Here is an 18,455-nt window from a genome sequence, read left to right as displayed (position 1 = left end):
GTCTGACCCCAGGTGTAAGACTATGCTTCCCCCCTAAATAGTGTATAGACACCAATGCATTAAAGTGCTTTGTGCAACAGCTTTAAACATAAGGAACATGTCAAGGGAAAATTTAAGGTGAAACATCGGCTAATGTGGGGTTAACCGAGGTCTTACCTGCTAATGGACTCGGCTGCAGTGAAGACATCATTTGCTGGTCTGCCTTCTCTCCTGTATCTACACCCAGCAAACAGAAGAAAAAAAGAAAAGCACAGTAAGATTTGGGTTTGGGATCAAATCCAGCAAAATCAGCATTTTAACCACCATATATGAAAAGCTCTTTCAATTAACCCGACTTAAAAAAGAAGACAAAAAAAAGTCTAATTATAAACATTAAAAGTCTCCTTTGTGCTTTTTCATTTCATCTGTCAGTGCAGTCAATGCTCAACCGGTCAGGTTCAGAGGCACCAGTTTTAATTTACTTCCAGGGAGGTGAACTTTGGCCCCTTTTTGTGCTCACTCTTCATTGCAGACAGCGTTTAGTGATTTTTTGTATTTCTATTGGGAAAAACGTAGAAAGTGGTGGGGGGGAAGCAAAAAAAAAAAACTTTCACATAAAATTATTACATGTGGATAATTGAGAAGTTTAAAAACAGGAATCTAATTGTGTTCATCCCAATGGGAACTGATATCGAACTATCTTATAAAAGGCCCCAAGTATTCCACTGATGATTTATTGCTAAATCCCAGTATTTTTCAATACATTATAGTTTTCAAATTGTGTTTAAATTGAGTGTAGAAGAGCAGAGGCCATTAGGAGATGCAGAAATGAAGATTATATTTAAATATTCATGCACCCAGTACCTTATTATTGAATCTGAACACTAACAAAATCAATATTAAGTGCAGTTTGACATAAATTTATTTATGAATTTCGACTTTCTAAGTACTGTATTTTTTCGCTCAAAAATTGTGAGTATAATGTAGTAATGATATCAAAACAAAGTGTCAGAGTGCATTAGCTAGGTAGCTTATGAACCTCTGCATAAAACAACTCCATAGCCTCCACATATAAAAAAATACGCTTACTTGGCAGAAACGTCTCTTTTTACAAACATCACTCATTTTCTGGCCCTGTATCACTGAGCCCTGCCTGCTGCATTCGATAGTTAGAGAAAGATACAGTTGTCTTGTTTGTCCAAATGTTAAGCTCACGATCACCTCAAATACAGGGTTTGGATGCTGCACTGTGTAGCAATCTATTAAAAGGGATGTCTTTCTTTCTGTCAGCCCGACTGCTCCTCTCACTCCCTCTCTCTCCCTTTCACTCTTCCTCTCCATGCAGAGACAAAATCAATGCTGTCCCCATAATGATATTAAACAAGACGCAAGGCACGACTGCACCAAAGGGAGGATTCTCATTTTAATACATTGACTATTGATTTATTAAAATCCACATCTGTCTATTTTACCATACAAATGTTAATAGGATTAAATGTGTGTGTATTGCGTGTGTGTGGTATATAACATATTTACATTCATATTTGTCCAGTGTTTTGTGAAGTGTACTTCATTTCAAATATTTGAACCCTGGAGGGTGAGACAAATATTAGAATAAAATATATTGCATGTATATTTTCACCTTTTTGAACAAAACCACATTTAGACCTATTGCACATTATAAATTTACCAACAATTACTTGAATACATTTATACAAGTACAGCTTACTTGCTCATGTGACATATACAGTATGTTAAAACATGTTTATTGGCATATGAAGCGCATCTCTCGCTACCGGACAATGTTTTAAAGGCTATGGAAGCTAAAAAGGCAAACTGCATCAGCCCGAAGGAAAAGAAAAAACACCGTAAATCACAGCGACACAGTGTTCCATACAGGCTTTAAAATCATTTACATGAATTGGCGAAGGTTCGCTCTGTTTCAGCCTGTCTATAAGCGTAACCTATAAAATGTTTATGCGTCACAAACACCAGGCATAAAAAAAGTGGATGTTTTATTCCATCTTTGGGGTGCGGGGGAGGGGAGGGGAGGGGAGGGGGTTGGAGACTGAAACCTTCTGCAGAGATGTAAATAAGCAGGGAGATCAAATTAACATGAACAGGTCATCCAGCAGATATGTGCGTAATAACAGACACAATAACCTGCAGTGGCATCTCTCTACAGCTGCTGGAGCCAACCCTTGGTTTCTTCTGATTTTATTTTGATTGGCTTTGTTGTTGTGGTTTTATTCTTTATTTTAGTTTTAGTTTGTATTTATTTATCCCTGTACCCCAGGTATGATCAGATTAGAGACTAGAGGTGCGCTACTTGGCACAGAGTGGATAAAAATGTGTCTGGCAGTGTGAGAGTTGGTTAAAATAATCAGAGAGGGAACTGGGTGGCAGAGGCACCTGGTGAAACAGTAAGTGGAGGAATCCAGAATGTCCTGCTCAAATGGGTGAATCTTCCTCCCATCTTTACAGCGAGTTGATGTTCATCTTGCATACAAGTAGAGAATGTCCCGATGACTGCAGATTTATTTAAAACAATCCAAAGTCCTCTAGTTAAGTCTGTTCTCAATTCCAGATGAGGAAAATACAATTGACCCAGTCCTGCTTTCAGAGGCTTCAGTACGTCTTTGATGGCACACTGGTCACTGATGTAACAGCCCTTGTCAGAGTGGAAAGCCCAGCACAAAGTGAAAGAGACAGGGTCAGGATTGTTTATGAAAAACAGTGTGCGAGAGTCAAGGTAACAGAATGACACATAAGAGCAACCTTACTCTTTTTTATTTCCTTACTCAGGTCAGTGTTTATGAAGTAGACTTTTTTGGAACTGGGGTTCTGTTCTGAAGCAAATACTTATTCGGGGGTATAATAAGTCATCCCAGCTGCAGCATTACCATGTGCAAGTTACTTTTCTGTATCTCATATGATTCAAAATACGGCATTTACAAATTAATAGCATTACAGTGTCACTTTTTTTATTATTACTAGCCTTACTTCCATATTTATCATGTTAGCTGAAATGGTTGACTATGATAAAATAATAGTGATAATAATTAAATTATAGAAAAGGGATCGTCAAGGCTTTTACCACTGGGGGTCAGGGGCTGAAAGGCTGTTGTTGCTACAAGATGAGTCTGCTGACCCCAAGCGACCTCTCACTCGTACCACTCTTCAGTCGAAGGGAAAAAACCTCAACTGGTGCCCAGGTCAAGACTGCATGTCGACAGAGAGAGAGAGAGAGATAGAGAGAGAGATAACCAGGATACTTACGAATAGAGCTTCCAAGAAAAGACATTGTCATTGCAAGCAATCTTTGTGTGCACTATCATTTTCTATAAAAAAATAAAATAAAATAACATTACAAAATTACATCCGAAACTAAAAAGGGCTATAAATTGCCAAAACACCAAAAAGACTGCGACTCAGAGATTGTCTCTCTTTTTTTTTTTAAACCCTAGCTGTAGCTCTTGCCTCTTTCATTGGAATAAAATATATATTAAATACAAATATAGATTTTAAAACCTTAGAAAGAAGACAATCTGTCAAACTGGTAATCTGAGATAAAAGTCTTTAAAAGCCAAAGGTCTCTATTGACATTTTTTTATCAAGATATAGTCTTTAAGGCTGGTTCCACTGTATTAGCAATAAAAAAGAACTATATATTATTCTCAGAAGAGCTTAGTGAGCAGAAACCCTGCCTCTAAACATAAGTCAATTTATATTAGAATTTCCATACATGCATTTTCTTGTTACTGTCAGTATGCAAAAATGGTGCTTACTAACAAATAATGCATAATGCACTGTAGCCAGAGCATCAATAACCACATCTGAGCTTTAAAAGAAAATGCAAAAAGGGAGCATAAAGATAGGCCATATAAAATATACAACACATTAAACACAAAAATGTCAAAAATATAAAGCTAGCTCTTCGGCTGAGAGACAGCTTCACATTTATCTCTCGGTGAGAGTGCGTTGCAGAAGAAAATAAACAGTGTTAAGCAGACTTCTGTAATTCATTCGCTGGAACTAACTAAAAATGTTTACTTTGCAGAAAATCCTATTTGGCTTGATTGTGGGGAAAAAAAAAGAAAGAATAGAAAACACAGAATTCCCCCCCTCCCGGAAATGAATGTTTGTTTAGAAAGGAACGGAGCTTGAGTGAGAGTGAAAATCAAGACCGATTGAGGAGTGAATTTGTTTTCATAATCTGGTCTGATCGGAGATGGACAGTAATATATTCGTTAATGTGCATCTTACAGCTGTTAATATCTGTGTAAAGGGTGCATTAATAAAATAATAGTGGTACAGTACTAATTCACAATGTCAGAACACAGCAGTCTATTGGAAAATTTACTATAGTTAGACAGCAATCTGATATGGACAGAAAAAGAGGTTCACCCTAGTTCTGCATGTGGGTTTACAAATGGACGCAATCAAACAATTTGTACAAGGTCATGAGTGAGGGAATGGCAGAAGACATGCATCTCCTGCCCTTTACTGGTTTAGTCAATCAACTCAACCCCAACTGCAATCGGTTCAGTGTGTGACAAGGTAGGTCCATTGAAGGTGTAGCATGGCAAAGTCCTTGTGTGCCTCACACGTGTCAATCCGTCTTCGAGGGCCTTCAATCCGTCTGCGTCTCCGGCCCGCGTGTCCCAATCCCGGTGTCAGGGAGACGATCGATAGCTGTAGCTTGGCTCTTGCGAAGGGTAGTCAAAGCCCAGAACCAAAGACACCTCACCCCTCGGCAGCGCACAGACAGCCCATGACTGCCAAACCCGAATACTGTTATAGATCCATCAGCCTTACATCTCTTAGTATGAAACCACATCAAAATACACACACTCCCATCTTGCACAAATGAATCACCGCAAACAGCTGCTGTACTATGTGTTGGGATACAGCATGCATTCGCTTTTATCTGCATTTATTCACACAGATCTGACCTTCAGATCCCTTAATTATGCATGAACACCAAGCAATATTCCCTGCTATCAGGCCCACAAATGATACTTAATTTTATTTGGCGCAGATGCATAATTATATTTTCCTTTTTATTATTACTTATTAAAGAAGAGGGGGGCTTCTCGCCTTAGAGAGATACCTCTGAAGAGAGACTCCACCAGAACTTAACCGCAACACAGCATGGCTTTAACAGGATTGGAAGGAGTCTTCCAGCGGTGACTGAACAGCAGTGGTGTGTTGTCATTTGCCTCCTAAAACTGTAGCAGCACATCTGAAGGCATGTGTTCTAGAGTTCACGTATGTGTGCTTATTTAAGCTAATTCGGTAATTTGGATCTGGCCTGGCTCAACATGACCTTTGATCGGAAAAACCCCAAAAGCCTTGTTGCTCATTGGGTTATTAATGGCCAGACAGCACAGATCCCACACTGGTAAACACGGGCAGGTCACAGACTTTTACAGATGAAAACTTGAACCAAGACTGCACCAGGATCACCTGTTTATGCTGGGTAAAGATAAATCGTATTTTGTATGCACTTAACTGCCATGCTTGAAAATTGACTTTCCAACATTAATCTACGATACTGGCAGTCGATACTGGTTACCAAAAGGGGCCATGGTAGCTCATCCTCTTCTTTGCATATGGATGGTTGCTTTGTCATACATCCCCTTAGTCCCATGAGGTGCACAGTATTAAACTCACAGACCGTTGTGTTGTGGGCAGGGTAAAGCAAGGGGTTAAAGTGCATCTTTCCCGCATCCTAGCCATGCTGTTGCAGATGACTCCTTGTGATCATTCAAAACACAGAATGGGTGCGATTCTCAGGTGTTTAAGTTAATGTAGATACCAAATGAGCATGATGGGGCTGAATGGCCTCCCCTCATTCACAAACTTCATGCATCTGAAGAAATATGCTGGCAGGCACTCTACAATTTGTGAAATGTCTTAATAATTTTGTGACGTTATAGAAAAGAAAAGAAAGTATCCAAATATAAGAAATCAAGAGTAGCACTTAGGCATTATAGCAATCTCACAATGAAAATGTATATAAATAACATATGTATATGTATGATTATATGTTATTCCTCCATATTATTTTCTCTATCAATGTATTTTTCAGAGGGGTTTTGGAGAAGTTTCTTTCCACATTTCCCATCAGGCCATTAGCCCAGAGACTTGCTCTTTAAATAAACTTTTCAATTAGTCAAGCGTCTTTTCTGTTAATTCAAATGATTTTGGCACTTTTCAGGAAGGCACATGTAATATTTAAATTACTTCCACTCTTTTGGTGCCTTTTTCCTTGGCTGTCCTTCCCAGGTGGATTCCTGTACTCTGAAATGTTCTAATTTACCACACAAGCCATGTCAGATATAATTTTGGTGCAAAGTTAGTAATTATACGTAGCATCAATCTGATGTGAAAAACACTGAAAAATTTAGCAACAAGAGACAAATGGAAAAATGCATGCTGAAACAAGGAAAAGCGGCAACTACATTCGTCGTTTTTCAATTAATAATGGATGTTTTTTCACAGACTCACAAATGACCCTGCTTGTACATTTTGTGCTATTCTCAATTCTGTTATTTTTAGAGTTATGCAAAAAGGGATGTGATGTTTCTATTGTACTTCAAACTGGAGCGGTTGTTAATATTAATGCAAAGCAATAGAAAAAAAAAATAAGATTAAAAACCGTATTAGGCTCTTGTGTGTCAGAAGCCCCGAAATGAAAAATGCTATGCTATCCTGTAGCTTAGTTTACCGCCTTTGCTCTGCCTAAACTTCCTTCAGATCAATGTCAGCCTCTGGTCTATATTTGACACTCGATGACAAAATAAAACAGATCAACTCATGTCAAGTATTTATTTTAAACAGCACCTTTTCATTAAGTACAGAATCTCCAAGTGCCTTCCAGTGACATGGCCAGGTCAACCTGTAAGGCCCAGGAAGAGACATCTAGGGGGCAAGACGTGTATCATATAATCCAAAACTAAGGGTGGGGGAACAACATTTTGCGGTCCAGTTTGTACAGAATACAGCTCTGACACATCCATGCCGAGCATGTCAGGGTTCGATATTTGCATGTGTGGAACATTTGAAGCCACCAAGTCAAGGGACATGTCTTTTGGAGCAGCAGGAATGAAAATGTATCACTGTTAGATTGTTACTTGACAAGACAAAAACGAAACAAAACAAAAAGCACAAATTCATAGAGAAGAATAAATCACCAATAGAATTAATAAGGCACTTAATGAATTTTATGTTTTTTTCATGGTTCATTGCTCACTAACACTAAGTTGTTAGTTTTTTTCTTCCTCGTGCGAATAAAGTTCAGTCCACCCTATAGAGAGGGGATATTTGTCTGTACTCTCCTGGCCCCTGTAACTCATTAGTGGCCACCCTCCCCTATGGCACAGAGCTTTCCTTGATTTTACAATATTCGTGAAGGCACTTGTTACACCATAATTACCCTATAATTCATTATGTGCTGTAGAGAATATTGACCTTGTGTAAACCTATATTTAACATGGTGGATTTGTTAATGAATTATATTTTAATTAGCTCCCTTAGTAAGAAAACATCTAAAGGAATTGTATTTATTTATTTATTTATTTGGTTAAAAAAAGGTGCATGTTTGTTGCTTTTAGATAGTTCAGTCTAATTAAGATGTGAAGTTTAACGGTTCGCGCCCATAGCATGCTAAAAGTCATATTATCATATTAGAGATTTTACTGGTATTACTAAGAGCTGCTTAAAAAATGTTTAAGTTAATTGAAAATAAACATTTATCTAATTTAAATTCATTTTAACAGTATAATATGTTTTCTGAATATTTTTTTATATGTAACCCTTATTAATTTACTAGTTACAATCTGGGGGATTTCACTAAAGCATGTGTTAAATGTTAAGTGTTAAGTTTTTAATTTGTATTTAAATGACATTATTTAAAAGATTTGTCTCTTAATTTACATGACTACCAGAAATAGGTCACAAAGATTTAAGATTAGAAATTATGTTTTTTTTTTTTATTGCAATTTTGTCTGGTTATACCCAACTAACAGAAAATGTTATTACAAATAAAAAAATATTTATTTTTGTATTTTTAAACAGAGAAAAAGTCATTTGTAATTATTTTGGCAGACGGTTATTATACGTTGTGCTTAAATTAACTTTAAGGACTCTAAAATAAATCTGGTAGGAAAAACATGGATTGTAATAAATTAATGGTCTGTTTTGCCTCAGGGCTGGTAGAGGGAAAAAAGAATAGGGACCCCCAATGAGTTCATTTTTCACGGCTTTGGTTATGTATTCAACATACTAATTGAATTTCATTGTAAGTTTAACAAAATCTTTATTACACTGACTCTTGATGTAAATTGTATGTGATCTGTCAAGGGACTGTCACCCATTAAGCCATTTAATTGTGACATGCACTTCTAACTCACCTGTTGATTCTATTGCTTGTTTCCTTTAATACTTCTGTGTAGTTTTGGGCACCATGTTTAGCAGCTGGGCTCCTGAATGGTCTACACTTCAAGTGAGAAGGCTGGGCTCCCTGGTCTTCAATTAACCAGCACATGACTGTATTTATTCATTCTTCACTGCTATATTAAACAATGACGCCTCTGTTGTAAATGCAAAAACAAAGTGTCTTTGTAAATTAATGATACAAAATGATTTTTTAAGAAAATGTATATAAACAGAGATGTATATATATATTAAAAAAAGACATGTCCACCACATTCTGTTTAAGAATCGTCGGTGTATATACAATATGATATAATGTAAACCTTGCTTTATAAGGCAGGAAAACCCTGATCGGTGAAGACTAATTGGGAAGTGCACCCTTCTCTTTGCTGAAGCAGTGCAGCCTGTGCGTTCACTGGAATGGATTGTGTTACAGTGGCAAAGACTGTAATGTACAGCACTTTTCCAATCTCCTTCTCGCTCTCACACGTGCTGTAGAAAGGAGATGCAGTTTCTCAATAAAAAATAAATAAAGTGGAAGTGATTAATAAAGTGTATATCCTGACTTGTTTTACACTGACAGTCTGCAACGGGGAGGTGGGAGGGATATCACATCTACTATGAAAGTCACCTAGCTAACTAGCAACTTCCCCAATATAATTCCCCATTAGTTGGACTGTGTGCTTCACCCCTGTGTGAATTGTGCTCAGTACATACAGAACCCCTTTCCAGGCAAAACAAAAGCTGTTTTTTGCATTCATTTCCTTACCATTTATCCTGTAAATGTTGCAATGGATTGCGATTGTGTCTCCTGGTCTCTCTAAAGCATACAGCACACACTCAGAGGAGGTAATTATTATAGTATACCTGTCCATTTGAAATTAAACACTTTTGCCCATCTAATCCACTGCAGCTGTCAGAGAGCGAGGTCTTGTAATCCTTCCCTTTGGCTCCACCTAGTGCCTTTCTGGTGTCACGCACCATCTTGGGTTCGGAAATCCATGAGTTCAGTTTCAGCCTTATGCTTTCAATATTGATGGAGTGGCTGTAATCCGATAGAGCCCTGCTGTTTAACACCAGGCTTTTATAGCTTCATTTTGACTGTGCATAAACAGAGAAGAGAAAATATCGTGATTGGAAAATAAAAGAATGCAAGATTTGTAGGATACAAGTAAAATTTCAATAAGCCAACAGCTCATCACTCAATAAGAAATTGATTAGAGGAGAGGAGTAAAAACAGAAGAAACAGTTCTAATGCTGAACATTATTGTGCATAATGATTGCCATAAAGTATCCAACATATTCACTTCTGAAGTGTTTAACACAAAACCTCAGACGTGGTGCTTGCAAATTTAAAAAAACAACAAAATTATAATTACAAGATTGTTTCAAATTTTCAGCAATGACACACAGTTTCTCTTCCTGTGTTCTCCAATTTCATTCCTAAGTGGTGCAGCATAAACCAGCCTTCAGTCATTAAGCACCATTATGTGATTATGATAATCTTGAAAGATACAGCGAGATTGGAGGTTTTACAATAATTAGCTGTTCTCGAGGTCTTTCTTACCAAACTGCTGCGCTTTGCAGAATGCCTAGGCCTTCTGGATAATCTGCCACAACACTAACAGACACCCGCTTACAAGATTAATGTTTTACAAGGAGGAAAACTATTTGACATCTAAAAATCTAGAGAAAGATAAAATAAGGATCACAATAATTTTACCTTTTTCTGCTTTCCCTCCCTTCTCCTGTGGTGCTGTTGTTCACATGGGCAGTATTGCTTGGTATTCATGGCCCGTTTCAACCAAAACCACACAAGTGATATAGCTCTTAACTCGACTGTACAGACTCCCCAGTGCAAGTTGAGTTCTGTTTCTTCCTATCCCAAAGCACACCCCAATCAATCATGAATTCTAGTTTGAAACTTGACCAAAACACTATCTTAAATTGTACCCCTCTTATGCCTTGGTCTGTAAACTACGAGGTGAAATTAAAAGAACAAATCAACACACACACACACAATATATATATATATATATATATATATATATATATATATAGGGTATGTATATGCAGAAATTATGTGAATCCTTAACTCAAGTTCAATGCTCTCAGCTTTGCAAAATGAAACATCTTCCTAGTTTAGATCAATTTTGCCTTAGTAATGAGTCAAGATCTAATTATGTTTTCACTGTATTAATATTTAAAGTTAAAGACTGAAATTCACTTTCCCCACTAGAAGGTCTATTTGCTGACATAAACTGATACCTAAGTTTTGGTTTGGGATTGTTGTTTGTATGGAGGAACACAATATTTGTTTTTTCCTTCTAGTTTATCGTCAGAACACAACGCTTACAATCCGTGCCACCAAAAGCTGGTACCATTTCTGCTCAGTACAAGGGTCTCTGCCCTGATTGGTGCCCTCACAGTGCAGACACACTCCCAGCTGGGCCAAGTGTCAATCAGCATCATCGCAGCACTATGGGGGAGCCCATCCTAGAGTCCCTTCATTACCAACCAAATCATTAATTCATTTTTTCATTTATTCATCCAAAATAGACCAGACCCTCGGGTTTGCTGTCCTACAGTATGCCTATGCAGGGAGTGTCAGAAGGACTAAATCTTTTGTCAAGGTCGTTGAGTCGGTCAGAGACAGTGATGCGATGCGACGACATCAGCAAATACCATCCGTATGTTTTTTATTCCTTTACCAGCAGAGCAGCCTGCTTGCCCCCCAGACATGGTGACAGAACTCTTCCTTGTCAAGCCCAGGCTGTCTAAAACATAAATATCTTACATTAATGATGAAACCTAATTGCTTGCCTTCCTGTTGGTGGATTTCTGTCAATACGGTAAATTAACTGCGTTTTGTTTATACCCCCCTCCCACCCCCAACCTTTTTACATATTCAGCTTTATCGTCAGGCCCCGTCGTTATATAAAAGGCCAAAGTCGGCAGAGAAGCTGCTCGAATAAACCCCCTGCAGATATCAGACATGACCACAGTGATGAAGTTGAGAAGACTGGAGTTTGACTGACAGGAATACTTATCCAGACACTGCATTTCAGGTCGCTAATCTCCTCACTGCGAGTGCAGTATTGATACCAGATTAGCCGATCCGCGGTGGCTGCCTCTTGGCCCATCGTATAGTGTAGTGAACCTTTTTGGAGACATTGCGCCATGAGATGCTTATTTCACACGCAAACCCTCTTCACTGTTTCCGTTTCCTTGATTGTTGTGGTTTTTGATATCGTGTTCGCACGGGAACAGCCAAGTGGAGAAGCTGGTGAGTTTCATTATGGATAACTGGTTATCAAAAAAACACAGTCCCGTTCTCCAAAGAGCCAGTGAATGAATCACATCTGCAGGGATACGTGAGGCTACAAGGACATGAGACGTATTCCGCTGATCAGCTCATGAGCTCAAGCAAGCCAACACAAGGATAAGGGACAGACTTTTTTATTATTTGTTTATTTTATTCTGTGCATTTTTTAAATTAACTTTAATAATATATTACTTATATTGCATTTTTGGAGGAAAAAAAAAAGATTAACAAAATAAAAAACTAAGCTAAATTTACCAGATAATAAAGGGGGGAAAAAAAGGCTTGACCCGCCATTTCCTGAGTTGTTTGGGCAGGAAAGGGAAGGTTATTGTAATGTAACAGGAGAGTAAATAATCCCTCTGTTTCCATGGTAAAGCCAGAAACACTGTAGGCCGAAACAAAAGAGGAAAGACAATAAATCCAGAGATTGTCAATTTTGTTTAGTTTTCTAAAAGTGTTTTTGAGGGAAATTTGGTTTCAAAACAAGACATACGTATTTTTTCCATGGAGAAGGGGAAATCAGATGTTTTTCCTCTTTTTTTTATTTTAGAAAAAAAGGCTATCTTCAACCCCTGTACTTTCCTGGCACTGCCTCCCCTCTGTAATGGATATCTGCTGTATTTTGCCATTGTGTCAAGAGACCATGTTCCACTGCTGTGAACTTGTTTTCACACTCTAGATAACATTGTCTTAGAGGAATGAAAAAAAAATGAAAGGTGTCTGTAAAAGTAAAATCCACCCAGCTTCAATATTTTACCCACCTACCTAGTGCTTCGCATAATGTTAAAGAACTTTATAACACCAGCAGTAAAGTTTCAGGAGTGTTTCTCTTTCCCTCAATGGCCAAACTATATGAATCCAACATCGTTATTTATGAGAACTATAGCCGGGGTAATAAGCAAAGTGGATATAGGGGGTGAAAAATAAGAGGCCAATTGCTTAGCACTTTGATTCATTTCAGGTTTCTTGAGCTGTGGGCTGTTGCACAAACTGAAGCAATGAAGCAATATATTTAATATCATTTTAACCCCACATCTCTGCCTGTGCACATAAGGGCAGTGTGAGCTAACACAGCAGGCACGGCCAACACTCAGCACCTGAGCCAGGACCCCCCAACTGGATGCGGCAGTCCCTGCAACAGGAGCGCCCGGTTCGTCTCTGTCATTGAAGCGCGCTTGAAAAACGAGATGCATCTCCATACACCTGCACTAGCCAGCTGCTGGGTCAGGTCACGGATAAGAGGCAGGGGTCTGGCGGAAGTCAGAACATAAAATGGAAAGACACAAGAAACCTTAAAACACGTGCCTGCCTAGATTACATTAGGTTTTAGGTTTTGAGCGGGGGAGAAGACTCTGGGAAGGGATGGTTAATCTCATTCCCTTCTACTTTTCTTTAGATACTTTTAATTTTTAAATGAAGACAGTGAGTATCTCCCCGTGACATCCACACCTTTCCAAAGGTCTAGGGAGTCAGCTGAGCATGCCTGTTACAGACACACAGGCGTTGCTGTGGCTTTCAAGTTCCCCATTATTAATTTTTATCATGGAAACCATCTTCAGAGCGCCTGAGGGATATGTCTGTTATAAAGATGGCGAGGAGTCTTATCGCTATAATACAAAAGCAAACATTTGGGTCTTTTAGTGTATCATCTCCGTGAGCAGGTTTAACAGTACTGAGATTACTTGGCTTTTAAGCGGAGTGACATGATTATTCAGAAGTAGTATTTTATCTTGGCAGTTCGTGCCTCTTTGTTTGGGTTCCTCTGAAGCCCAGGGATAAAAGAGCAGCCTTCGTGAGCTGGCTTTGATTAAGATCTAATTGTTAACATTCGACATGCCTTATTATCATCCATTTGTTGCCTTACGCCGAGCAGAGAAGGCTTTGTTAGTGTTGGCACAGTGCTGCGAGAGACTCATTCAAACAGAAGCGTGTTACAGTAGTACTAGTTAGCACCAAGGTGGGGGGAATAGAAAGCCCTGCTTGACAACACAAACAACAACAACAACAACAACAACAACAACAACAGAACTGATCTGATGGTGCACGTTAATATCTGCTTTAATTGCTCATCAGCAGAAAGATCTGACAACTGTGGTTAATGAGAAAGAGAGAAAGTGTGCTCACCCTTGGCAGGAGGCTCACAGCTACAGAAAGGGGGGCTGGAGCGGAGAACTGCAGCTCAAAAGAGGCTGAAAACATAACGGGGGGGGGATGTTTTTTCGAAAAATGCCAAAGCTTTATTTTTCAAGAGGCTCTCCATGTGTCTCTGTGGCCTGTCTGTAATTAACGCTCAGATAGCACAGAGACACGGAGGCGTGAGTGTTTTGAAATTATCCGATTGAAAGCCCCCAAACAGGATATTGCAGATATTTGGCATTTTCCTCAATTATCATGTGGAACGCAGGCCTGGATAAGATCTATGTGGCGACCACCCTGATTAGTGTGTCTTGTTAAATATAGAGATATATATATATATTTTTAAAGGTTCACTTCACCCCCTTAGATTGTTGGAATTTACAGAGCAAAGTGATTGTGGATCTACTTCCATGTTTATTTTTTTGTTGGTGCGCATTTTCACCAGCTGAGGTGACCCTAAGCCACAGAGGATGAATTGGTATTCTCGTATTGTGCCTAATCAGGCATTCAGTGACCAATACAGCTCACCAGCTCACCAATAATACAAATAAATGCCCAAAAGTGTCAAAATAATGGGCAGAGAGGTCTCTTTACATAGGTATCCCATCCTACTTCATTCCACTTCACACCTCCAGTTTCCCCTCATTCGGGACACTTCCCAGCACTACTGGGGTGTTAGTTATACTTAGATCACACATAGGTAACAATGCAAAACTAAGATTTAAACTCTGGAAAAGATGGATCCCAACTCCACTAAATATATAATGAGCTCTTTGTAATTTCATATATACTTAAGTAAAGTTTCACCCATGTTTGTTACATGCAAAGTATCACTTAAGGTGCCTTAACCTTAGCTTATAAGTGAAGCATTATAATTATAAATTAATGTTTGACTTCCGTAGAATTTCAGTTGCATTATTCTACTTTCCCAGAGAATGTTTGTTTCAGCAGGGATTTGCAGCTCAAGCTACTGCTCCAAAACTCTGTGCACTTGTCGGTATTTTGCATTGCAGTGCCCTGAATTCAGTCCTGTAATTCACCTCCAACTGCAAGCCCTATCGCATGAAAGCTGCTGTGGGAAAAAAATAAAATAAAACACAGCTGGCAAACAAAAGCGATACAATGCAGAATCAACATCCCAGCCGTTATGAAACCTTATTTTGTTTCCATTATATTTAATTCAATCCATTTTATTCAATTAAAAATAAACGTGTCATCTAATTGGTTTCCCTAGACCGAATATAATCTTTGACCTACCTACAAATCGCAGAATAAATATTTTCTACGAGTTAAAGCAGCCAACATCTCTCTACACCAAATTTGCTTTGAAATACTAAAATATCCAAACCGCCCCAAATGCTTAAAGCAAACTTGAGTGTCACAGGAAGGCAGTGGAATTGTCCATTGCTCTGCTTCATGCATTGTTACCACAGGGATTGACAAAAGACAGCAGAGAGATCACCTGAGTTTCAAGTGCCACACAAGAACAGGAACTAATGAAAGTGAGGGGAAAATGGGTGCAAAGGCAAGAAAAAGGTATTAAAAAATAATTAAATAAAAAGCTGCAAGATGAAAGTCTACAGTTATGAAATACACTGAAAGGCTATGGACCTCCCTTTCAAACATGGTACCCTGGTCTAGGTTTTTGCTGACTGTTTTGCGGCACGTTCCCAGAACACATGGGAACCATTTAAGAAGTGAGTTGGTGTCCGTGGCAATCGGCCGCATCTGTTTTTGTTTCCTTTCACGCTCTCTCTCGCAGGCCATGTGTGCATGTGCTACTGTGCGACGGAGAAGAGGGTGCTGTACAGCCACCCTCTCGTTTCATCTTTCCCGGCGAACAGAACGCAACAGAACCAAGGACTTAGCTCCTTTCTTCAGTCAGCTGATGATGACTGCTCACCGCTCTCCGTGCCTGGTGGTTGTGGCTGGTGGAGGCAGACCGCTGCCTGGCTGAAGGAGACTGTCTGAGGATGTGAAAAGGAAAAGAGTAGGAAGCAGAGTGGGTAAAATGGTCAAGATCATTTCCATCCTGACCCCTAGTACCAGGCACTGTGACAGAGCGCCAGTGACGGTGGCTGTTCATCGAAAGCAGACCACAAAATAATTTTGTTACATGAACCCAAATTACTGTTTCATTCCCTCCTACACAAATACTATATTAAGGTATATGCCACAAACGTAAAAAGTAAATGCACTAGTTTTTAGTGTTTTTATTATTGTTTTTAATAGTAAAACTCAAAGGTTGCTTTTTCCTAATAGTGCTTTTTATGACTACAGTAAAAACATTACATTAGTATGAACTACTGTGAACAGTACATTACCAGGCTGCACCAGTCAAGCACTGCATGTACAGGTGACAATGTGGTAATGTTATTATATATGATGAGGTTATTTAGGGTCTATCCTACCATATACACAATTATCACAGTAGGCTACAAGAGGTATTTGGAAAAAAGTGGGAATTTTCAGCTGTTAGAATTGTAAAGCCTGTGAACTTAAAAACAAATTTAAAATATGTATTGCAAATGCGAATGATCACTTTAAATGCATCCCTTTTGATTTGCTTTGGGGTTTTGGTTTATTTATTGGGGGTTTGGGTTTTTTTGGGGTTGTGGTTTATGTATCACAATAATGTCAGTGCTCTCAAATTTGACATTCTGTTTTTGTTACTTTACATTCAAGTTCAGACCACTTCAAACTCTCTGAGGTATTCTCACTGCTTCTACCAACGTTCATAAACAGCCATCTGCCTTCCCTTTGAAGAGAAGAATTCCACATCACAACAAACATTACACACCGCCAGAATAGGTCATTCCTTACAGTTTCTGGATCTTTACGTGGCATTTGAGTGATGTTTGGTGTTTTCATTTGCATTTTCTTTATAATGTTTTGACTGATTCCTTGTCTGGTGACTGGCTTGCCTTTTGCCTCAGGTGATATGTATTTCAAATAGTCTAATAAGTAAAAACTGTGATGTAGAGTAGTTGTGATCGCTGAGCTTCATGAGGCGCAATGCACACACTGGTGACAGATGGAGTTCCCCCTCATTTTGGGACAGCTTTGAGATTTACAGTCAGTCTGGCATGCTGGAGACAGTGTGATTTACACTGAGGATGATCTAACCAGTAACGCCAAATGCAGACCCCGAGTGCACCGCCGTTTAATCCATCTCGGGAATTACGGGTTGCCATCTCTCTCCTAGTATCTGGTCTTGGCTCACATATATTTCAGGTTTGTGAATGTATTTATTCAGAGTAAATTTGTATGGGTAGGCATGTGCCATTAGGATAATAAATAGATTACTTTTCTGCTTCACCAGCACAGCTCGTACAACAGCCTGTAAGACCTACAATGGATCTATGCTATGCAATGTGTATGATATCCAGTTCTGAACAAACAAAGCAGCTCTGTGATCTTCTCCCTACACACCATCCTAAATCATCCACAACAACTGCTGACCATCAGCATAATGTTTAATTTACCACAAGTGAACAGAACACCAGAGACAATCTAGGACACCTGAATCTAGAATGGCTGCTCCCAGCGTTCTCACATGGCTGGGTTCATTCCCCCTACAGTAGATAAAGGACAAAGTCTAATATGCACTTCATGCTGACTAAGGGGTGAATAAAATCCTTATTACCACCTACAAAAACACCTGAACTGCCTATATCAGGTACATTTAATATATAATTATAATCTAGAATTAAAAAGGTTACAAAATTACAACCCAAACACCACCCCTGCTCCGCCCCTCTCCACCTTGCCTCCCCAGATGCTCAAAAGGAGGGAGCAGCTCTGACCTCACAATAGCAGCAGTGGACACCTCAGTACCATCTGTGCTGTTTGCGATGTCACAGTGAGTGCTAGGGCTGGCCCATTTGCAGGATCAGGCAAAGGGACAAAAAACACATGCAGTGTCTGCCAGATGTGCATCCCATATGCTTTGACTGAATAAAAAAAAACAAAAAAAACATGAAAGGGATTTTTTTTACTTTGAGAAAACTGACAGTTGTCAGATAATATAATGGGGGCAGGAGAACCACATGAATGGAGGACACAGGATGTTGTTGCACTTTGTGGTCCCATTGTGCTTCCTGTTCAGAAGTTCACAGGCCACATGCCACTGAGGGGCTCCGAGCTGTGCTCCTCACACAGATTTTGTCATTCTTTCTGCGTTTTTCATCTTCTTGTCCGTAGTGTGTCATCAGTGCGCCTTGAAATTAAAATTTATTTGGGGTATTAAAAGACCTCAGACCAGAGAGAGAGAGAGAGATTCAAAAAGGAAAAAAGTGATAAAATGTTAAAAAATGTCCTAATCTGTTTCCCATTGGGAAAAAAATGTTTGTGATTAAGTGGATACACATTTTAATGTAATATAGTAAAGACTTGGTGAAGCAACATCAATGCACTCTATGCCTTGTACTTTGGAGCTAACAATCATACCAAAGAAATGCTGTGTGTTATTAACAGCAACACAAGGTATATAGATATGCAGCTATATGAGGCACATTGTTTCATCTCCTTTGGAAACGACTGTAAAATATCCTATGACTAATACTGTACCATTTTT

This window comes from Amia ocellicauda, chromosome 18 (genome assembly GCF_036373705.1).
Source record: "Amia ocellicauda isolate fAmiCal2 chromosome 18, fAmiCal2.hap1, whole genome shotgun sequence".
NCBI lineage: Eukaryota > Metazoa > Chordata > Actinopteri > Amiiformes > Amiidae > Amia > Amia ocellicauda.
The sequence above is the reverse complement of the archived record's forward strand: the minus strand, read 5'-3'. Positions refer to the sequence as shown.